Consider the following 23,361-nt stretch of genomic DNA (forward strand, 5'->3'; position numbering starts at 1 on the left):
ACAGACTACCAGTAAGTGATTTTATACATACAGTGCAAAAAAATCAAGATTGTGTAACAAGCTTGCATGGTGTAAAAGTAGCATTTAGCCAACTGCCCACAGCCCACTACAAATTAACTCTGAGTAAATAACAATTATTTGTCAGTGCATATATCTATATAGATTAGATTACAGCAAAAAGCAAAATTCATACTATGTTCCCCCATTTGTCTGTTTTCTTAAGTTCACTCATTTAGCTTTGTTTAAACATTCCCATATGCTGGCCTTCATCAGGGTTTTCTATTCTACTGCTTGTTGTTTTGCTCTCTTGCACATTATAAACTGTTATATTATGCCACTTCACTTACTATTAGTATACATACATACATACATACATACTACCAAGAAAAGAGTAAAAAAAATGTAAACTTTGTAAATTCACTTCAGTCTCTCTCACAGTCAGCTGTCCGTCCAATCGAATGAAGGAATGATTGATTATTTCCACAATGCAATTCAATCACAAACAAACAAGTTAACTCACTAACTGTCTGCTACTGTTTGTTTCTCGCTCTTTTCTCAGCATATAAAGCCCGGGAAGAGAGACATTCAGCCCATCCACGTCACGTACGTGCCTGCGGATGTGGTACTCCGAGCCCCTTCCATTTCTATGCGGTTACACAACTGCATAGACTGCTGGGCATCACACCGATGCCTTCGCTCCTTAATCCGGACTGCTTTTACTGCAGTCTAAATTTATAGAAACTATATATTTTTTAAAACTCCGGAACTCGGCAAGCATGCGCAGCTAGAGTTCCAGGACATCAGCAAGTCAGTCGGACTCGTAGCTAAATAAGCAACAGCCAGCTTAGAAATAATAATAATAATAAAAAATGTATATTTTATTTACAAAATGTACTTTATTTTTCTTTCTTGCTGGGGGGGCTGCAGTCCGATGGGACGAGCTGCCCCTGAGATAAGAGGTTATTATTGATGAGGTGATTGGGTAGTTTGGTTTGAATACATTTTTCTAGGATTTTTGATAGCAGGGAGGAATGGAGATGGTTCGGTAGTTTGAGATCATGAGCATTACCTCCTTTGTGGATTAGGGTAATAATGGATATTTTCCATAGTAGAGCAATAATAGTGCAAATATCATATCATGCAGGAAAGGCTCTACTGTATTCAACAGATGCAGAGCTGTGAACCAGGCTACACTTTCTAAATGGATTATAGATTAAGAACAAAAGAATATTTCAACAGAGGTTGGTGAAACTGTCTCAGCAGTTGCTGTATGAAGGGACCTCACATATTTGTGAGAAACGGATAGAAGTCCAGATTTATGTTTTTTAGATCAGTTCTGTGTAGATAGCAGATGAGCATATGTAGGTGGGTCAAAATTTTATAAAAAAAAGGTACATGCTACACATGATTTGCAGTTTACATTAGCACTACAGAACTAGTGACCCAAATGATCAAACTTCTTGGGTATCTGTCAGCCCAAAGAGCTGAGTTGGAATCTGTTTTTTATGCTATAAAACAGTATGAGTACAGTCAACTGAACATTATTAGTGACAGCTCCTATGTGGTGACAGCCCTCACCATATATTTAAACATTTGGGATAGAAGGGGATTTGTAGACAGTAAAGGTAATTTTTTACAGTATGGAGAAGTTTTAAAGGAATTAAATAATTACGATGGGAAAAACAGAAATAAATGAAGCATTTGTACTGACTGTATATTCTACTAGAGTTATCACATGCCATGTAAATGGTCCTCTGTACTACTTATAAATGTTAAGAATTGCTTTGTACTGTTTTAATCTAATATTGTATTGTATCATGGAGCTTTTCTCCCCGGGCCTCCGCTGAAAATGGACCTGTGTCCAGTTGGACTTTCCCGGTTAACAAAAATAAAATAAATAAATAAAATAAAATAAAAAATTGCAAGGTAAAGGCACATCAGGCAAAAGATAGTAATCTTCTTTTTCTTGACAATTCCATACCTGATGTAGCAGCAAGAAAAGGCTGCCAAAGAGGGAGTTCCTTTATATGCAGAGCAGTTTGAAGAGAACAAAGTAGGAGGTATCACAGAGGTGAGCCAAGAGAGCTTAACAGTTGAAGCAGATTTAATGGAGATTCAGGAAATGCAGAGGGATGCTGATGAACTAGCACAATGTAAGGTTGCCAGTCCAGGTTATGGAGTAAAGTTGTATATGTACAAACTAGAACAAGGGGCACTTTTGCCCTACATTCCAAAATTCTTGACTAAGTAGTCAATTAAGTACAGCCATCAGTTGCTGGGCCATTTAACCTTCCTAGAAAATTTGGCCTATCATAAAGCATAAGTTTTGGAATCCTCAGCTAAAAACGTTGTGTAAGGGAACACAGGAGGAATGTATCTCTGGGGTCACAGCCTTCTTATTTCACTATAACACATCACCAGGGTTAGTTACAGACTTTGCAGGAATCCATCAACAAAATGAATTTATTCCATGCAGGTAGAATGCACAATGTGCTAGGAGACTCAGCTGACATTGTACAGCTATAGTGGGGTCAACAAGTTATGCTAAAACAATTTGTGTTTGAGGGGCTGTTTTGCTTCAAACTGGGAAAGACCATAGCTATAGTCAAACAAGTAGGACCTCTGGTATATGAAATCAAGAAAAGTGATAAGAATTACAGGGACAGAAAAGTTAAAATTATGCATGTTATCAACTAATGCAAACTCAAAAAACTGATACTGCTTTTTTGCACTTTGCAGATTGTACATAGAACATACTGCCAACTTTGGATTTTTGAATAATTTGTCAATGTGATTTTTCAAAATGCAAACATTTTGACATCTGCTACCCAGTCTTGCACAAGAAATGGGAAGGGGGGTGAAAGGCCTAAGTTTAAACGTGACACAGGAAAGGACACCTGGAACAATGGAGCATAGGGCGCACTTTAGTATTCTTGCTTGGCTTAATTGTCTATTTTGCAAGGTCTGGGATGGTCCATTCACCTATTATGACAACTAGGTCACAAGCAGAAGAATTACAGCTGAAGGTCGTGAGTAACTGTAAAACAGTTTATGTGCCAGAAAATGAAATCTTCACAGACTATAGTTTTCTCAATGTTTCTTTAAAAATAGTAAAGTATCAGTGGTACAGACATAATAACACTTGGCTTACATGAAGTGTTGTTAATGTTACTGTTTTTTCAGTAAATAAACAGTATGCTAATTGAATTTATGTAAATTTGTCTCAAATATCTGAAGGAATATTTTCTTTAGGCTTAGTACAAGTGTGCAAGGCAGATGCAGGTATGTATTCATGTAAGGTAGTCTTCTTCTCCTTTTGGCTTTTTCCTGTTTAGGAGTCACCACAGCGGAACAATGGTCTGCAGAATGATTGGCAGTGGAGTTTTACGATGTTGAGTTGCCAGCCTACTGTCCAAACTTCCAGAAAAGCGACACACTCACACCTAGGGCTAATTTACAGTGTCCAATCCACCTACAGCATGTCTTTGGGATGTGGGAGGAAATATATAGCACCCAGAGAAAACCCACACGGCTGCAGGGAGAACATGCAGACTCCGCACAAAAGGCACCCCAGCTGAGAATCAAACCAGAAAACCTCTTGCTGTGAGGTGTCAGCGCTAACTGCTGCACAACCACACCCAACCCGTATTCATGTAAGGTAGTGACATCACAATATCAAGTATTATAAGCTGAGTTTCAAATTTTTGTTCTACTCACAGAGCATCACCTAGTAAAAAGAAAAGGGGTGAAATGGGTGTTGTGATTGAAACGGTATGCTGTAGTTATTATATGCCAGATATAAGTGAATCTATCAAGACTATCTGCAAATTCTGAGTACGGTAATGACTAAGGTGCAGGACATTGGCAACACCTCATAGACAGATTGAATTGCAAGGTTATTTAATGGTTGGGAGTGGGACAGCTTTAAAATATTTTCTGGTAGTTACATTGATTTTGGCAGTATTAAATACTATAGTATCACTTTGCAAATGTGCATTACAAAAACTTTAATGGAAAGTGGCACAAAGCCTGTCTGTTCAAACCATATTGTAGTAATTAATAATAATGATATAATACATTTGTGAGGGAGTTACAGAGATAGGCCTCTCCTCAAGAATCCGGTTCAGGGCTTTAGGAGTACTGTAAGAGCAGAGCTTTACTTAAATGTAGTTGTTAGATATAAGGTAGAGTAGAAACATATTAGTATAGCCCTGGCATAGGCCTGAATATGTACAGTCAGGTCTGTGTCTTCATTTTATGCATTCAGTTTCAGGAAAAGGCAGTCCAGTAAAAAGGGAAAAGATAACTTTTCTGACTAAGCATGAGGTGTGCACAAATAACAGCTCTCAAGGGAAAAATACAGAATGTTCCTTACTCATTGGAAAGTTATGTGTACTTGTAATGAAGTGCTAGATAAAGAACAGACAGTTAGGCACTGTTAGGCACTTGCTAGGCAAGGCCTGAGAATCATGGTTAAAGGAGTGGATACAGCTACCAGAGGAAAGTTACTGAACTGAAGTAATATAATATGTGTATTTAAAATAAAGCTTTCAGTTGGAGTCTGGTTCAGAACTTGTTCAGATATTGTTGAATACTTTCATGCTTTCAGTTATTTCACATATTGTGATGATATATACAATCTGAATATGCTGTTGTGACACTTATATCTACTGCTATTATATACTGTTATTTATTTTGCTCACTACAATAAACTATTATTAAGCAATCTGTTGCAACAGAACTATTAAAAAGGATACTAATCCATGCAGAGTTTGTACAATGTGCAAGCATATTTATAAGGGACAGACCTTTAAACATCCTGTTACCAACAAGAGTTATACCCCACATGGATATGCTGATTGTAAAACCAGACGTGGTCTACATAGCTTGCTGTAAAGAATGAGATTCATTCTATATCAGTAAGACTAATAGACTTCTCAAAGAACGTATCTCTAAGTATGTGAATGACATAAAACTTAAAGATCAGAAGAATCCATTAGTAAGACACGTAGGTGCCAATGCCAAACATTCTTTTCATTTCATGGTCATACAAGTTTTAAGCATAAATAATAGAGGGGGGTGATATTACCTTTATGACAGAATTAGCTGAGATGCAATGGACTGCAGGCTGATAAACCTCCAGGCCTTAATTTGTATATACCTTTGAAGCCAGCTCTGAGAAGACGACACTTTAAATTAATCCTTAATTACTGTATACTCCTTTTTGGATACCATTACAAGTCATAATCTGTCTGCTGTACATACATGACTTTCCATTACAATGACATATAATATGAGTTATGTTCTTGCATTATTGTTTCACGTAGAATGTCACTGGTCCATTTTTAGCTTTGAGCACTATGATTGGTCTGTTATGGCTTCCTGTATTCATTTTAGAACTTGAAACTTGGATGGATTTTTTTATAATTATGCTGTTTTGAGTTGATGATATGTAAGAAACCCCTTATTCTCTTTGTTAGGTTTTGAAAGTAATGCACCTATCTATGGATAATCCAATATGTGCAGTTTATTAGTTAAGCAACTACTTTCTTGTTGTTTTTCTTCTCATATATTGAGAATATGTTTGCTGATTCCCATATATACTCTTTGATTAGCATAAGGCGATAAGTCTGTTATGCCCTTTTTTGGAATTAAAGACTGGACTTTCTCATTTAATAAGATTTGATGCCGTTGTCAAATTTAATTAATAATATACAATATTATGGGAATATAGTTGTATACCTACATGACTATGCATAAATCACGTTGTTTTCCCTATAATTAGTTTGACATTGTTTTATTTTTTACTATCAGCAAAATGATTGGTTCATTTGTTTTAGCTGTATTTGTCAAATCAGTGAATATTATTTAGCCTTGAGACAAACTGTATATCATTGGCTGATTTTTTGGTTTGAGGCAAGCAGTTGGTCTATTTTCATGTTTTGTTTTTATATACTATTGAGCGGAGTCTATAGATGTACTCTATGATCAGTTTCAGATTCTACTATCATATACATTTTTTTATATATATTTTCCATATGTGTATCACTGTATTTGTAGGACGTAAGGTTTGTGATCTCTACAGAGATCACTGTATTATTTTATCACCGAATGGATAAGAACAGTTTGGTTATTACAATATTCTGGAACCTTTTGAAAAACATTGCTAGTCAGTAAATGGATGAGTTCACAATATATTATGCACAGACTGAGTTGGTTTCTCATAATTAGTTTGATACTCATTCATTTTTAGCTACTAGTAAATGACTGGTCTATCTGTTTTAGTTACACTTGATGAATCAGAGGCAATTATTTAGCCTCACTAGGAACTGGATATCATTGGCTGATCTTTTGTTTTAAGGCAAGTGATTGGTTTAATTCCAAGTCCTGCTTTTATTTACTATTGAGTGGAGTTTGCAGATATTTAGTTCCATATGTTTTTCATACATATATTTTACACATGCATCTTTATATAAGTACTTATCGAATATAAGGCTTGGTTTCTTACAATTAGTTTGACATTGTTTATCTTACATTATTAGTAGAATGATTGGTCAATCTGCTTTAGTCACACTTGTCAAATTAGAGGCAATTCCTCAGTCTCTGTACCAACTGCATACTACTGGCTGATTTTTTTGTTTTAAGGCAAGTGATTGGTTCCCCTCTCAAGTTACACTAATATTTACTATTGAGCAGATTCCATACATGTACTTCCATATAAGGTACTTACAGAATATAAGATTTGGGTTGTGATTTTCATAGTGATCGCTGTATTACCTCATTACCTAACAGATAAGAAAAGTCTGATTGCTATGGTAACTTGGAAATCTTTGAATGATATTTTAGACCACTAAATGAACAATTTTGTGTTGTATAACAACATGGCTTTCATTTATGCATCTTAACAACAAACTCTTTTAGATGTATATATACCTATTGTTTCATTGATTCCCTAATATGTTTTAGCTTGGTGATTGGACTAGAGTTGTTTTGTAACTACCAATACCAATTTGAAGGTGATATCACTAGTTATTCTGTGTAACTTACCTGCGTAATGCATTTTTTATTTACAAAATGTATTTTTATAGGTAAATATATTTTAAATAGTAATGATGCACTTATCTAGCCAAACTGGAGGTAAAGCTTTCTCTAACCAAGACTGAACTTGACAGTCATGAGGAGAAGGTAGACATTTGCACCACACCACACTCATCACATAGTCTCACTAAATCTACACCACCAAAATCCACACACAGTAACACAAAAACATTCACAGAGGCTCTCAATAATAATCTGTCTAAGCAACAGAGACCTCCAAAGCAGAAACACAATCAACCTCCATCCCCCAACACAACCCAAATGACATATAGGCCACAGACTCAGTGTGCCACTCAACCACAGCCAATAAGGCAAAACAACATACCCAACACACTAGTCATAGGTGATTCTATAGTCAGGCACACTGATGTCCCACTCACCAGGCTAGACAAGGAGAAGGTTACTGTCAGCTGCCTGTCCGGTGCCAGGATCCGCCACATAGCCCACACACTCAGGTCACTCCACATCAAGTACAAATATGACTCTGTCATTGTCCATGTTGGTGTGAATGACCTGAGACATACCTCCCTGGACTACATGAAAAGAGACATGGAAGAGCTCTCCAATCTTGTAGCCCAGGCAAGTATGACCCTAGCCCTGAGTAGCATTCTGCCATCGCCCAGAATGATAGCGCAGTACAAGGACAAAATGATTGACTTCAACAATCGGTTACGCTTCTGTTGTCATTCTAAGGGGATCCAGTATCTGTCTGCTTGGGATGACATGGTCGACAGACCACAATGCTTTGCCACAGATAGCCTGCACCTGTCGCCCCTGGAATTCCGGATACTGGCTAAGGCTCTTGCTGCTCCTATAGTGCCTTTTTTAGGCAGGGTTCAAATAACAAATTCACCACCATAACAGGAACAGGCAAACAAAACCTGAAGGAAATGCTACTCAATGCTGGAAGTCTAAATCTCAAAATGCACTCACTCGAGGCACTCCTTAAAATGGAGCACATTGAAATCTGTGCAGTGACTGAGACCTGGTTCAAGGCTCCAGAGAGCACCCCTGCACTACCAGGCTATAACTCATACCACACTTTTTGGCCATGTAACCTGCACCAAAACACCAAAGGCAGAGGTGTGTCCATGTTCATTAAGGATATCCACACCTCCAGGCTAGTTGCTCAGCATAATGCATCCGAGGTTATCCAAGTGCAACTAACTCTGGGCAAAACTGCAATCCAAGTTGTAGCTTGCTACAGATCCCCCACAATGCCCCAGGAGTCCTACTCCTCTTTTCTTGATGTACTGGAAAATATTAGGGTTCAACAAAACACCCTAATAATGGGCGACTTCAACTACCCCACCATTAACTGGGAAAACTACTTGTGTACCAACTCCTTAGCTCAATGCTTTCTGGAATTCATAAACTCTAATGCCCTAAAATACTTATCCACACCCCCACCAGGGGCAACAATATCCTAGACCTAGTCATTACCAACATGAGTGACTGGTGTTCCATGCCTGAAGTCAACTCCTCGTTGGTCCAATCCGCCCAAAAGCTTATCACCCTTGATATCCACATCCTGCCCCCACCCCCCATTAAGGAAACCACAGTAAAAAATTTCTCCAAAGCCAACTTCGTGCTTCTTAAGACAGAAGTGGTGAACTTCATGACACCCATGCAGATGGACAATACAGTTACAGCTGCTGAATCCTACACAAATGCACTCTATAAGCACTTACATGAGTGTATGGATCGTGCTATACCAAACAGAACCAACAGAACCAAGACGCTATCCTCCAAAAAAAGGCAGCCAATCTGGTGGTCCTCTGCCATAAACAAACTCTACAACAGAAGGAAGAAACTGTTGCAAAAGAGAGTAAAATCCCATGAGTGGAGGAGCTCCCTGGTCAGCCTCAGTAAGAAGCTGAGATCACTTATAAGATCCTCCAAAGCTAGCTACGAAAACAAAATCACCACTAAATCCAAGGACAACCACAAAGCCTTCTATAGCTATGTCAAGAATCTAGATGGCAACACCCAGATCTGCTCTGAGTTACAGCACAAAGGCACGAAAATTACAGAACCAACTGATATTGCCAACATCCTGGCAGATCGGTTCAGTGCTAACCTTGCCCCCCTCTCATCCCCTAAAGGGCCCATATCTGTACAGGAAGAATGCAGAGTCCCTGTAATCACAACTATGCAGATAAAAGCTGCACTCTCTAAAGTCAAAAACACAGCATCCATGGGACCGGACAACATCCCAAGCTGTGTTTTACATGAATTTCAGAATGAACTGACTCCCCACTTAAGCACCATGTTCAATAATAGCCTCGCATCAGGCTTTGTGCCTACTGAATGGCACACAGCAACAGTTATCCCACTCCACAAAGGGGGAGCCACCACTCATCCCGGGAACTCTCGACCTGTTAGCCTGACGAGCCTGGTCTGCAAGGCCATAGAACGTATCATCATGGAACTCATAAACAAAGACATTGGTAACCTCCAAACTCTGGATACCACCCAGTTCAGGTTTCTGAATGGCAGATCATGCCTCCTGTACCTGATCAACTTCTTTGAGGCAGTCACCAAAGCCGTGGATGAGGGTAAGGTGGTTCACACAGCCTATCTTGACCTCGCCAAGGCTTTCGACACCATCCCCCATTTTGGAATTATAGCTAAACTCACTAAACTAGGTATAAATCCCTAGGTCACAAGATGGGTTGCCAATTGGCTCACTGACAGAACCCACACTGTAAAAGTTGAAGACTCCAAATCTGACCTCAAGGCAGTGACAAGTGGAGTGCCACAGGGTTCCATCCTGGGACCTCTCCTTTTTGGTATCTACTTCTCTGAAGTACAGGCTAACACAGAAGGCCTCTGGCTGATGAAGTTCGCAGATGACTGCAAACTAGGAGCCATAGTCAAGTCCCCAAATGATGTGGACAACCTACAGAAGGGCCTCACTGAGACAAATGCCTGGTGTCAGAGCCATGGCCTCAAGCTCAATGCCAAAAAGTACAGTGTCATCCCCTTTGGTAAAAACTCTGTACCCATGAACTACCACATAGGCAGCAATTTACTTAACACTGGATGCGTGATAAGAGACCTTGGGACCCAGGTGGACAGTAGACTCTCCTTTGATAGTCACATTGCCACAGTAGTCAGGAAGTACTTCTACATGACACACCTTATCATAAAAGGGTTCTCATCCAGGAAAAAAGAGGTTATTGTTCCACTCTACTTGTCACTCATTAGACTCATTATAGAGTACAATGCCCCTTTTGGAATGTACCTCACAAAACATCTGCAGCAGCTGGAAAGGCCACAGAAGTACCTCACAAAGAGGATTACTGGCCTCAAACAAATGCCCTACACTGACTGCCTCAAAAAACTCCAGCTTTACTCTGTAGCATATCGCCTACTCTGAGGTGATCTCTGCCTGACATATAAAGCTATGTCAAACCCAGAGCTGTTGGACATGCTACACCTAAGGAAATCCCAATCCCTCCAATCTACATGCTCTAGGGACCTAAACCTTGTCACCACCATAAACAGGACACACTGGAGGGATAGATTCCTGTCCCAGAGACTTCCTATACTCTGGAACAAGCTATCCATCTATGTCAAGCAAAGTTTTTCATTAGCACTCTCAAGAAAAATCTTGATGAGTGGATGGGAAATAGGAAATACTCCCCGGGGATCACTTCTGTGTCTCTGCTGGACAGTGGCACAGGAAAATAACTTTCTTGGGTGGCGTAAGCTATGGAACCTTGCTGGCGATGCTTACATAGGCCCTTGGGCCGATAGCCTAGTACCTACCTATGAACCTATGAACCTATGAATTTGTTTCATACATATATTTCTTATTTTGCTCTGATTTAATGTTGATGAATGCAGCATTATGTATTATTTAATATGATGACATTTTTGATTGCTCAGTCATTGTTTTCGTTCCATCATTTGGGGCTAACAGCTCACACATTTGACTGGGAAAAGTTTTAGATATGGATTTATATTTGTCATTAAATTCATGAAAATTCATTGGCTAATATTTGTATGAGATATAGGTAATTGACTATTCTGCATTTAAAAGTTTTTTGCTTGTTTAGACTAACAGAATCTGAAAAAGGGTGGATGCCACCCGAAAGTGCTCATTTTTTATCCTGTTTGTCTTAATAAATTCATTTTATGCTTGCAGCCGTGGTGATCACACTGGTTATTTTGGGAACCTATACTTATAATCTACAGTGCTGCTCTTTGGGTATCATAGCTCTTGGTCTATTTACTTCTTTTATATAGTGGATTTAATATATTACACAGTGAAGCGTCTAGCTTAGCTGGGTCTTTTATTGCAGTTGCTATTCATATATATATATATATATATATATATATATATATATATATATATATATAGATCTATGTTGATACATTGAAAGTACATTTCATTGAAATGTACAACATTGAACTCACTTTTGCAAAAGTGCATTTTATCGAAAATGTACTTTCGCAAAAAAAACAAAAACAAAAAACAAAACAAACAAACAAAAAAAAAACACGTCCAAAAACTAAAAAAGTAAAACAGAACTCTTGTTCATGCAGGGGGAGCAAGCACCCCTGCACCCCCACTTTGTCCCCCACACTCCTCCTACTTTAATATTCTCACTCCAAGATCATACTACAGTGCAGAAAAGGGAATATTCCCTTATCCCCACTATACCACGATCTAAGCAACAGTTTGCTTAGTTGTACAATCAACAGTCCAGTTGATGTACAACTAAATCTACATACAAACGACTAGGTACTTAGTTATCTTTCAGCGAAAGTGCATTTTCGACAAAATGCACTTTCGCAAAAGTGAGATTGATTATGTACATTTCGAAGAAACGTACTTCCGATCATAAGACCAAGACCCATATATATATATGTGTGTGGTGTGTGTGTGTGTGTGTGTGTGTGTGTGTATATATATATATATATATATATATATATATATATATATATATATATACACACACACACACACACATATATATATATATATATATGCATATATATATATATATATATATATATATATATATACACAGAGACACACACACACACACACACACACACACACACGCAAACGCACGCACACATACACACACACACACGCACACACACACACACACACACACACACACACACACACACACACACACACACACACACACTGAAAGTCATATGACTGAATTTACATTTTTATAGTGTTTGTAAGTAGGATTGTGCAGAAAAAGCAATGTTTGACTGAATAAGTTATATAGATTGTTGTATATTTATGGGTTAGGGTGAAGGTAACAGTAGCAGATGTTTTGTGTATTTTTGTCTTGTGTTGCAGTATGTTTAGGGAATGAGTGTTTAATAATGTAATGTGTCGGTTTGGGGCAGGGGTAGGGTTAGGGTTAGTATACATGAGTAAAGTGGCCGGTATAGTTAGGGAAAGATGTTTTAGTAACGTAATGTGTAGGGTTAGGGCAGGGGTTGGGTTAGGGTTAGTATACATGAATAAGATGCTCGGTATTGTTAGGGAAAGAGGTTATAGTAAGCTGAACTTATTACTGTATTTATCAGTGATTACTGTCGCTAGTAGTCCTAATCACTATGCTACTGTGAAGTCTTTATTTATTCCGACGAGGCACCATTGGTTCTTAAACGAAGGACCCAGGGTTCAGACTAACAGCTTCAGGCATCGGGTCTGTTTAATCCGCTGCATTACTTGATGTTTGCTGCTAAATGTAGTTCAACATAGTCGCATTGCATTTTTAAGCTCTTAAAACTGTTGTAGTAATCTGCTCGTTCGCTTTTTATCTCTATAGCATTGTATTTAGCACTATTACATCGCTGTGTTGTGATTATACTTTTTCTGCTAGACCTGCTCATGCATCTTAGTACAAACTGATGTTGCCTAGATTACTCCTGCTTTTTTTTTTTTCACTAAAACGCTAAGCGTTAAAGCGTTTGTACTGTGTTAGATGTGTTAAGTGTTAAAGCGTTTGCACTGTGTTAGATGTGTTAAGAGGTACAGACTAATACTATTTCCTGCTCTACTTTGTATTTCTTTCTGCCTGTACACTTATCTAGACAAGTTAGTACCTGGCCAGGCTATCGTTAGAGTTACAGCCCATTGCTACTAAACGGCATCACACACGTGGAGCTTCTTTATCGTTAGCTGGTGTGTATGCTGGTGCAAATACGCTAAGGTGCTTACAACTATCCTATGACCCGGCACTGATGGCTTATTTTCCATAGATGCCTCTGCTGCTAGCCTTATTTGGAGCTTGTTACCAACCATTTACCCATTTTTGCATACTAGGCTCGCTTAAGCCTAGCTGTACCTAAACGCCTACACTCCTTGCGAGTGAGCGCTGCAGTAGATAAGGGATGTACTCTTGGTTCATCTCTGATAGAACCTCTGCAACGCTTGAATCAGTACCTTGGATTCTCTGCTCTGGCGTACCTCTTACATAGTACCCTAATAGCTGTATCACTTACTCTACTGTTAGTAAGTCCAACTACATACTTTTAATTTAGCTTTACAAATAGTTTAACCTCCCTATATCCCCGCAATGACTTGCATATAATATATTACTCTGGTGAGTTACCAGCTGGTCACATGACTGTTGCTACTCATAATATCTATTGTTTAGAGTCTATCAAGTAGATCCAGGTATACATTTTTGCTTGATTTATTTCTAGCTCACTATTGATAGTTTTATGTATTTTCCCGCTCTTAATGTTATCAGGGTTAGTTTTAGACAAGCTGTTTCAACAGGGTTAGATTGCTAGATAATTTTACTGTTAGACTGCTGATAATATTGCTGTTGTACCTTTGTTAATCCTTACCAATTTGGCTGTGTTTTGTACCTGTTCAATTTAACATCTATGCTAAGACTGTTATTCTTCTCTCCCCCTAGAAGTTAATAGCACCATCCCTACTGAATCTTGTCCAGCTTTAAGCCCTACTGCTGTTGGATCATCCTGGCCCTGACTACAGTGACTGAAAATCTGCCTACCTCCCATATTGATCTACAGTCAAGGAACTGAAAGTAGGTCTTGGGCTTCGCTTTCTGCCTCTTTAGCCTCTGTATAGGTCCACCTTCAGAGTCCATTACTCTGCCTGCGTTTGTGTGCCTAGCAGCCAGTACCTCTCCTCTCTTATCCCCCAAAACCCCCTCACTCTCACCTTTTCCTGCCCTCATTTTTCTTTCTTTTTTCTATTGCCTTGTCCGCTTTGTATCTTCCGTATTCTTCCTCTCATTTACCTATACCACCCACTAGGTGGCCCTCTACTCTCTCTCTTTCTTCTTTCCTTCCTCCTTTTTCCCCTGATTAGCCCTCCTCAGTCTACTCTGCTAATTTGGTTTTCCATCCCTCTACCTCCATTTTCTTCCTTACCGACTGCCTATTCTCCTTACCACCTGTGCTGATATCTCTCCAGTAACCTGCCCTACTCTCTTCCATTACACCTCACTCATCTCCTCCTAAATCCTCAGTACTCTTTTCTGTCATACTCCTCCTTACCTTTCTCCTATCCCCTCTGGTATCTGGTTCCTATCTTACCCCTTCCCTATTGACACTTGCTGCTCCTATAGTCTCACCTGCTTTTCTGATTGTCTCCTGGCTATACCTCAGTTGTTTCTACCCGCTCCGTTCGCCCTGTGGGCTCACTCCGCTCCCCTCCCTACCCCCAATTCCCACCCACCCCCCAGGGTCCTACATTTATAGCTCTATAGCCACACCCCTAGCCCTCCTATCCTATTACTCTCCTTCCCGCCAAATTGTTCCCCAGCCTTAGTACATCCCTTCTTACTCTATCTCTGCCCCAAGACCATACATCTTCTATTACCTTTCACTATTACCTTGACTTCTCTCCTTACACTTTCCTTCCACTCCAGCCTTTCTTTCTCTTTTCCAATTAATATCCTTTCTTATCTACCTACTGCTTTAAACTACAGACTTTCCCTATATTGCTTACCACATTCTATTTTCTCCCTTTACACTTTCCACTCTACTTCCTCACCTCTCTAATTACTAAATGATGCCTCCCTACATACGAACTATGCCTGTACTCTCTATCGCAATCACAACCACCCTTCTTTCTACATACCTTCTCACCTTTCTTGAAATTTCACTAGATAACTCTCTTATCTGCACACATAAACACACCTCTACTAGACTCACATTCACAACCTACCCTAATGTTAATTCCACCCCTAGTTATCACCTATCTAAATTCCATAGGCAACATCACCTTACATACCCCTACTATCTTGCAAAAACAAAATCTCTAACAATTCTAAATAAGAACTACTTAACAAAACTTATTAATCCTACTCTACTAGATGGAGACATCCACCCCAACCCTGGCCCTACCTCACCACCTCCCCAAAACTGCTTGCCTAACCCCAACAATAACTTCCTTATAGGACACCTTAACATCCAAAGCATAAATAACAAAATACCTTTCATCCATGCCCTCTTAGATATACACTCATTTGACATCCTTTGCCTCTCTGAAACCTGGCTTACCCCAGGCACAAAAGACTCAGAGATTGTACCCCAGGGTTATAACATAATAAGACACGACCGCTTAAAACGTAAGGGTGGAGGAGTAGCAATACTCTTCAAAAATCAACTTAACATATCTATTCAACCAGAATGCCCAAACCTAAATAGCAAAACAGAAACCATCATTATTAAACTCCGACTTAACCCCAAAAAATCTATTTACATTATTTGTTTGTATCTTCCCCCAGGTAATAACATTCCAATACTAGAAGACTTTTTAAGCTGGGTTTCTACCAACTACCCTGAAGAAACCATAATTCTTGGTGACGTTAACATAGACTGGAACACTATAAATACAGTCAATCCCACCTCCCATATTAACCTACATGGGTTTTCACAAAGTATTACCTCAACTACAAGAGTCAATAAACCCAGTAAGAAAGAGAGTATATTAGACTGGATACTAACTAATAAAGTTAAGACACATTATAAGGTAGGTATTATGCCTGATGACATCAGCGACCACTGCCTAACCTACATTTCTAGACAAAATCAGAATTTGTTAACCTCCCAAATACAAGGCTAATTCGATCAGTCAAACACTTTAACATAGACCTTTTTAAAGCCGAACTGAGTGCATGTAATTGGAATTGCTTAAAATCACTCCCCCTAGAAGAAGCAGTATTATTCTTTAATTCCACATTCCTATCTATACTTGATTCTCATGCACCAGAACGCTCTATTAGAGTAAAGACCAAATCGGCCCCATGGCTGACCACCAACACAAAAAAACTCATGCTTGCTAGAAACAAAGCATGGAAATCTTGGAGATGTAATAAACTAAACCCTGACTTAGTTAAATTCCGCCAGCTTCGTAATTTAGCAAAAAAATCAATAATCTCTGACAAGAAAAACTTCTACTGTAACCTCCAGGAAACACATATTAACAACCCTAAACAGTTCTGGTCATCAGTAAATAGACTTCTTTCCCCAGGAACTGCGAAAACTCCTTCCCCTCTAAATGCTGACCCAGAAACCCCTCTCCAGACTGCCAATGCTTTCAACTCTTTTTTCTCTGAAACTATTCAAACCCTAGCCAAACAAATGAACACTAACAACTCTCATATACCACCTAACAGAACTACCTCTTCCCTCAATTTCGCTCTAAAACCTATATCTACCTCTTTCATCTTCAAACTCATTCACAAACTTAAACCCTGCACCCCTTCTGCTGACAAGCTCCCTTCTCTTTTCCATCAGAAAGCCGCTAAAGAAATTGCTTATCCTATTTCCTTACTCATCAACAGAACTATCCAAGAAGGAACCATCCCTGATATATGGAAAGTCTCCTATATTATACCACTTCATAAAGGTGGAAACTCCTTGACCTTTCCAACTTTAGACCAATTGCCCTTCTTTCACCCCTTGCAAAAATAATGGAAAATGTATTCACCAGCAACTGGTACACCACCTCTCCCTCCACAACATAATAGCAAACTGCCAGCATGGTTTTAGACCCCATCATAGTACCACCACTGCCCTTCTCTCCTTTATAGATACTATCAACAAAAATCGAAACAACCATTCTCTCTCCTCCGCTCTTTTCATTGATCTCTCAAAAGCTTTCGACATGGTTAACCACTCTCTCTTAATCAATATTCTCGAATCTCTTCCTTGTGATAAACTAGCCACAAATTGGTTTAAATCTTACCTTAACAACAGACAACAAGCAGTAATTTGGGAAAATCACATCTCTTCTCTCTTGCCCATTTCCATCGGAGTTCCCCAGGGCTCCATTCTAGGTCCACTTCTGTTCACCCTCTTTATAAAGCGATCTTCAGACTGCTATACCACAAGCTACCTGCATACAATATGCAGATGATTCTACCCTTATCTGCTCCGCACCTTCTTCTACTGAACTGACCTCCTTAACACAAAATACATTTAACAAAGTAGAAACTTGGTTTTCTAAACGGTTTCTCCTACTAAATGCAAAAAACTAAACTCCTCCTCTTCTCCCCACCTCTCGGTCCCCCTTTAAACTTTACCATTTCTTCTAATAATGGCACTATCATCTCGCCTGATCCAACTACTAAACTTCTTGGAATAACCATTGACAATCATCTTTCCTTCGATCAGCACATAAACAACACCATCAAGGTTGTTAACAAAAATTGGATCCCTATATCGTATTAAACCTTTTCTAACCCCAGCAACAAGAACCAAATGTGCTCAAACCCATCTCCTATCTACTCTCCTATATGCTTCTCCCATTTATACCAACCTCAAGTAAAACAATCTTAACAAACTTGAAACTTGCTATAATAACATAGCACGTTTAGCCACTAATAACCCCTTTAGGACTCACCACTGTATAAATCTAAAGCAACTTGGCTGGCTCAATTTCAAAACTACCTAAAATTCCTCAACTCACTATAGCTCACAACATATTACACCTACCTGACAACACCCCTATACTCTCTCAACTCCTAATCCCGTATAATAATCTGAACTCGCTTCGCTCCTCTAGTAAACTTATGACTAAATCAATAAAGGCAAACAACACAGCAGGTTGTTCTCTTTTCACTAACACTATAGGTAAATGCTGGAATCTCTTACCTTGTGACATAACTTTGACTACATCCCTGCCTCAATTCAAACAGAAAATTAAACTGTACTACCTAAATCATTGGCTTTGTTTCTGCAGTACACCAGGCTAACCTTTTTCTTTCTCATACTACATCTCTCCTTCACTCTTCCTATTAGTATCTGTCTTATTTCTTCTCCTTTTACAGTACTAATCGACCTAGGTACATTCTATGTAAAATTGCTAATATGGTATTAACTGCTCATCGAAATGTGCTTCTCCTGAATCTATCTTGCATTCTGTGTGATGTTATGATTTTCTAATTTGTTACTTATAAACATTTGTAATATTTTGTAATGTACTTAGTATTTAGTGGAGCTTTTCTCCTCGGGCCTCTGCTGAAAATGGGCATGTATCCAGCCAGACTAGCCCGGTCAACAAATGTAAAATAAATAAAAATAAAATAATGTAATGTGTAAGGCTAGGGGCAGTGGTAGGGTTAGGGTTAGTATACATGAGTAAGGTGGTGCTGAGTTATGAAGCAGTAGTTGTCTCTCATATATTTCTGCATTTTTTTTGATAACATTGAATTTTTGCATATAAATCCTGAAGATTTCCATCTATTCTAAATTGTAACATGTAGAATATCAGTAACTACAGATAAGATGCCATTTCCATTTCCAGAACATGGAGTCTTGATCCCTTCCCTTTCCATGCCAATAACCAAAGCATGACAGTTTTATCAGTATTACAAATTAACCATGATGCCTCAGCGAATTTCTGAAATACCTTCCATTCTACTGGTACCATTTCAGTAATGTCTACTGGCATAAGAATCCAATCATTAGTGAACAGATAGAAATAAGCGCTCCCAACGCCTTTGTCTTCCATGTCCTCAGTTAGTTACTGTGCATGCCTCATTCATTCTTACGTGCCTCATTACATACCTTTGTGCTGTCAATCTATTGACTGGAATATTAAAAGCTGGCTGTGCATACATGAACTTAATTTAGTTTGAGGATATGTCCCTCTCCTTCATTCTCCTCAGTATTTCAAACAAAAAAATCCCAAATTGCTGTCAGTAGCTTTTCATATAATAAGATGACGCACTCATGCCTTACTTGTATCCCTGTGATTTTTTTAATGAACTCTGTAAGATATCATGAGTTTTCTGAAGCTATTTTTTTCCCTTAACAAAACCATTTTGGCTTTTCCCTATTATACCGGGTACTGTTTGCTCTTGTCTACTAACCAAAAGTCCTGCCAGAATTTGAATTTCCAAGTTCAGCAGAGAAATGATCCTAAATACTTCTGGTTTAGGTGTCCCTCTTACTGTTGGGGATCACGATTACTTGAGGATGTTCCGTTGCTATTGGAAGATGTTTTGTCTCTAAAATGGTACTCTGCAACTCTGTTAATGTTTAATTATCTTTGCCCACCCCTCCACAACTGTACATATCTTAGCCTTACCAATGACTAAACTTACTTCTTCCGAAACTGGTGCATTTAGTACATTTTGCTCTTCATCCATGAATTGCAGTCTCTCTTTAGTAATTTGAAACCAGCTCTTAACTCTTGCATAAACCCTCAACTCTCATACTGTCCACCTAATCATATATTGCTCCATTATATTCATTCTATCATTCCCTATCAGCTTGCAGCTATGTAATTGTCTTTGTTTTTCCTTAAGCATCCAATCTCTATATTCCAGTCCCTCTCTCCATAAATCCACTAAAAGTCCTTTTTACTAATGCATTCAGTCTCTGTGAAGTAGTACATACTCTTTCCATTTGACATTTCAATCTATTAATATCTCCTGTGATGTAGTCCTTAATTGTGGTGACCCTGAAGACTAATTATTGCAATTGTAATAGTTATTCCTCTCTGTTTAATAGTGACTTCATGCTCTCACTTACTGTTGCTTATTCTGGATTACTTTATTTCTAACAGCTGCCTTAATGCCATCACACCAAACTGTTCTCACCTGTTGTTTTTCTTTCTAGTTGTCTAATACAGTTTTATCAGTGTATGCAGCAACTTTTGAATTTCTAAATTATTTGTTGTGTTGTGTTCTAGTTGCACTATCATTCTAGCTTTTTTGGTGATGCTATTGTTTATGCGATTATTGCATGATGACATATCTGTCTCTACAAGATCTCACCCACAATCAGCTGAGTAATATTTTTCTTGGTGATTAAAAATACTTTAATCTGCTTTCCTCTAAACCTGTTCGCTTTTAGAAAACGTGTACCCTGTTTGGATACTATGAAAGTACCTTGCTTTAATGTGGTGTTCTTTTCTTCCAAAGCAGACTATCCATGAAGGTGTCTATGGTAACATTAAAATCTCTGCTTGCACCCTGTATACAATTATCTAATACTGATTCTTCTCAAGTATTAAGGAAATGCTAAAAAAAGCTACATCCTTTTTTGTTATGGACATAGATATTTCCAGTTACTGGATTGATATGGTCATTTGTCCCTTTCCATATTATTCCTCTCCCTTTTTCACTAATTATAAATTCCTCTGTGCTAACAATGACTCTGTCGCTAAAAAGAATAAATATGCCTCTTTTTCCTTTCCCTGGTTTGTGATCAGAAAGCATCACCCTGAAATCTATGCACTTTCATTTGTATGCCATTCTGACCTTCCATTTTGTCATATGAAGCAATATAATTTGACTATTTTCTCTTTTTAACTTTCGGAAAATATGTTTTCTCTTCAAAGGGTGTGTTCCAAGAAAGAAAGAAATTTGAGTGAACTGTCTTTTCCTTCACTCCTGTTCTGTGCATATGTCTTCTTCTTGTTTCCCAGCTACAGACTGATACCCTGATCTGATCAGATTCACACCCTCCCCAGATAATTTCCTGGCTTCATTCCTCTGACAGGAAATTTCTTCCATTGGGCTTGAGAAACATCTTGCCTGTACCCAGATGAGAGTTAACTCTGTGGTTATAAATAGAAGATGGCTCCACCCCGATGATGTTGTAATTCCCATGGAACTCTATCATCACAAGTGTTAACATCATGCTGAATTACAGTATTAACAGTATCTGGAAACATGAAATTTCTTTAGCCTACCTAAACTGGAATTAAACATATTTATGAAGCTACTTATAAAGAATCTTAAATATATTAAGTATATTATTAAACACAGCCCTACCTTTAGAGAGTATATTAAAAATATCAGCTCCTAAAAACATTTTCTGGGATTCAAATAACTTTTCCTGTATTCATATAAACTGCTGCAGTCAAAAGAGACAGTTTACATGAACACAGGCTATGCAATTCAGAGACATAATTAGCTGCAATGAGGAAACACCTCATTATCAGCTGGGTTGCATGACTAGAATTGTATGGTATTATACCTAGTGCTAATCAGCAGTTTGTTGAAGTAATTACCACACTGCATTGGTACAGGCACCCCACTCATTTACCCTTCCTTATATGTGCACACATTCAAACAACCCCACATAAGGACACACACTCAAACTCCCCAAGTATTCCTGATTTTACACAACTTCCCTGATTTGTCTCTTAATCTACCATGCCCTTGTAAATCATGAACAATTACATCAGTGAATAATATCAGATATTAGAATTCCATACTTCTTATTGTTCAGAAAATGTTTCATGATGTAAAACCTGGTTTTCTGATAATTATCAAAATGAATTACAGTCATATTTAAAAAGTGTCCCTGGTGTCTATTGTTCTTCCCACAGGTATTGCAGGCTTTGCTCTTCAGTCTAGAGGGAGCATAATGATATGGCAGCCATCCCCTCCACACGCGCAAGCACACACAGACCCACACACAGAAACAATAGACACACGCACACACACACACACACACACACACACACACACACACACACACACACACACACACACACACAAACACACACCCTCACACATGCATACACACTCACCATACAAGAGACACATACCCCTCATCTTTTTGCACTTATGGACAAACTCTCTCATACCTACAAATACCCATCAGAGCCATGGCTGACTCATTAGCACCCAGTGCCAGTCCCTGATCTGGTGCACCACCCCTTAGCTTTTCAGTTGAGGAGCAAAAAAAAAAAAAAACCTCACCCCTTCTCCTTAGTTTGTTCTACTTTAAGCAAGTACTAAAACATTTCTAATACTTTCCAGTAAAAGAAAAAAAAAAGCAGAAAAACTTGATGGCATGCATAACATGTCATACCCATGTATTCAAGCATTTCTTACCATGCTGTTATTAGCAGTATACTAGTTAAGTGATGATCTCTTTAGATAACCATTTGAAATGTCAGGATTCAGATTGCTGTGTTACCATATATGGAGATTGAAATACTTTAAAAATGGACTTACATATTAAATCCAAGACTGATATTTTTTACAATATTTATTTTCTGCAAGGTATGGCAATCTTGGAAATGGTATACATATAGGTTTGAGGGGTGTGAGTGGCCTGCCCCCCCAACATCATGGGTGCAAAGGAGCAAAAAGGAAGTTAAAGAAGAGTGATGTTCTGTATTTCTTCTTCTACTGCATTTTCGGGGGGGGGGGGTTCCGTGTTTTAGGACTTGGTAGTCTGAGTCCTGACATTTCATTAAGGAACCATCCCTTAATCCCTTGCTAGGCTGACCTCATAACTGGTCACTATAAACGAAAGAGTACTACTGCTCTATATTATTATGACAACAAACTGTTATACATTTCATTTCATTGTTACTGAAAAAATACCATCATAACACATTATATCTTTAGTTCGAGTCCCACTTAATGTCAGTGTCTATATAACATTATCTCCCTCTGTCTTGATAGTGTGATTGCTATTCTGGTTTATTTGAACAATTAGAGTAGTATGGAGACTGGCTGAAATCCAATCTCGTTTACACACTTTTTAACAACAAAAGTCATCTTGGAGATTTGAGTCTCCCATTGTCTCTGTCATCCACTGCTGTAGATTGACTATCTTAGAGTGATCTTTTTTTTTCCCCTGTCACAATCTCTGAGAGCAATTTTTTCCTCTTTTCTTGGATTTTCTCATTTCTGACATGTTGCTGGGTTTGCGCTGTTGCTGACTGTACACCTGATTTTTCTTCTGCTCTCCACTGTCTGGCTCTGTTCTCTTCTGTCTGCTGTACCTGACAAGTTTCTGCTGGGTCTCCAGGTAGCTGTTGCT

Source organism: Protopterus annectens, chromosome 2.part0, assembly GCF_019279795.1.
Source record: "Protopterus annectens isolate FY-2018-M chromosome 2.part0, PAN1.0, whole genome shotgun sequence".
NCBI classification, from domain to species: Eukaryota; Metazoa; Chordata; order Ceratodontiformes; family Protopteridae; genus Protopterus; species Protopterus annectens.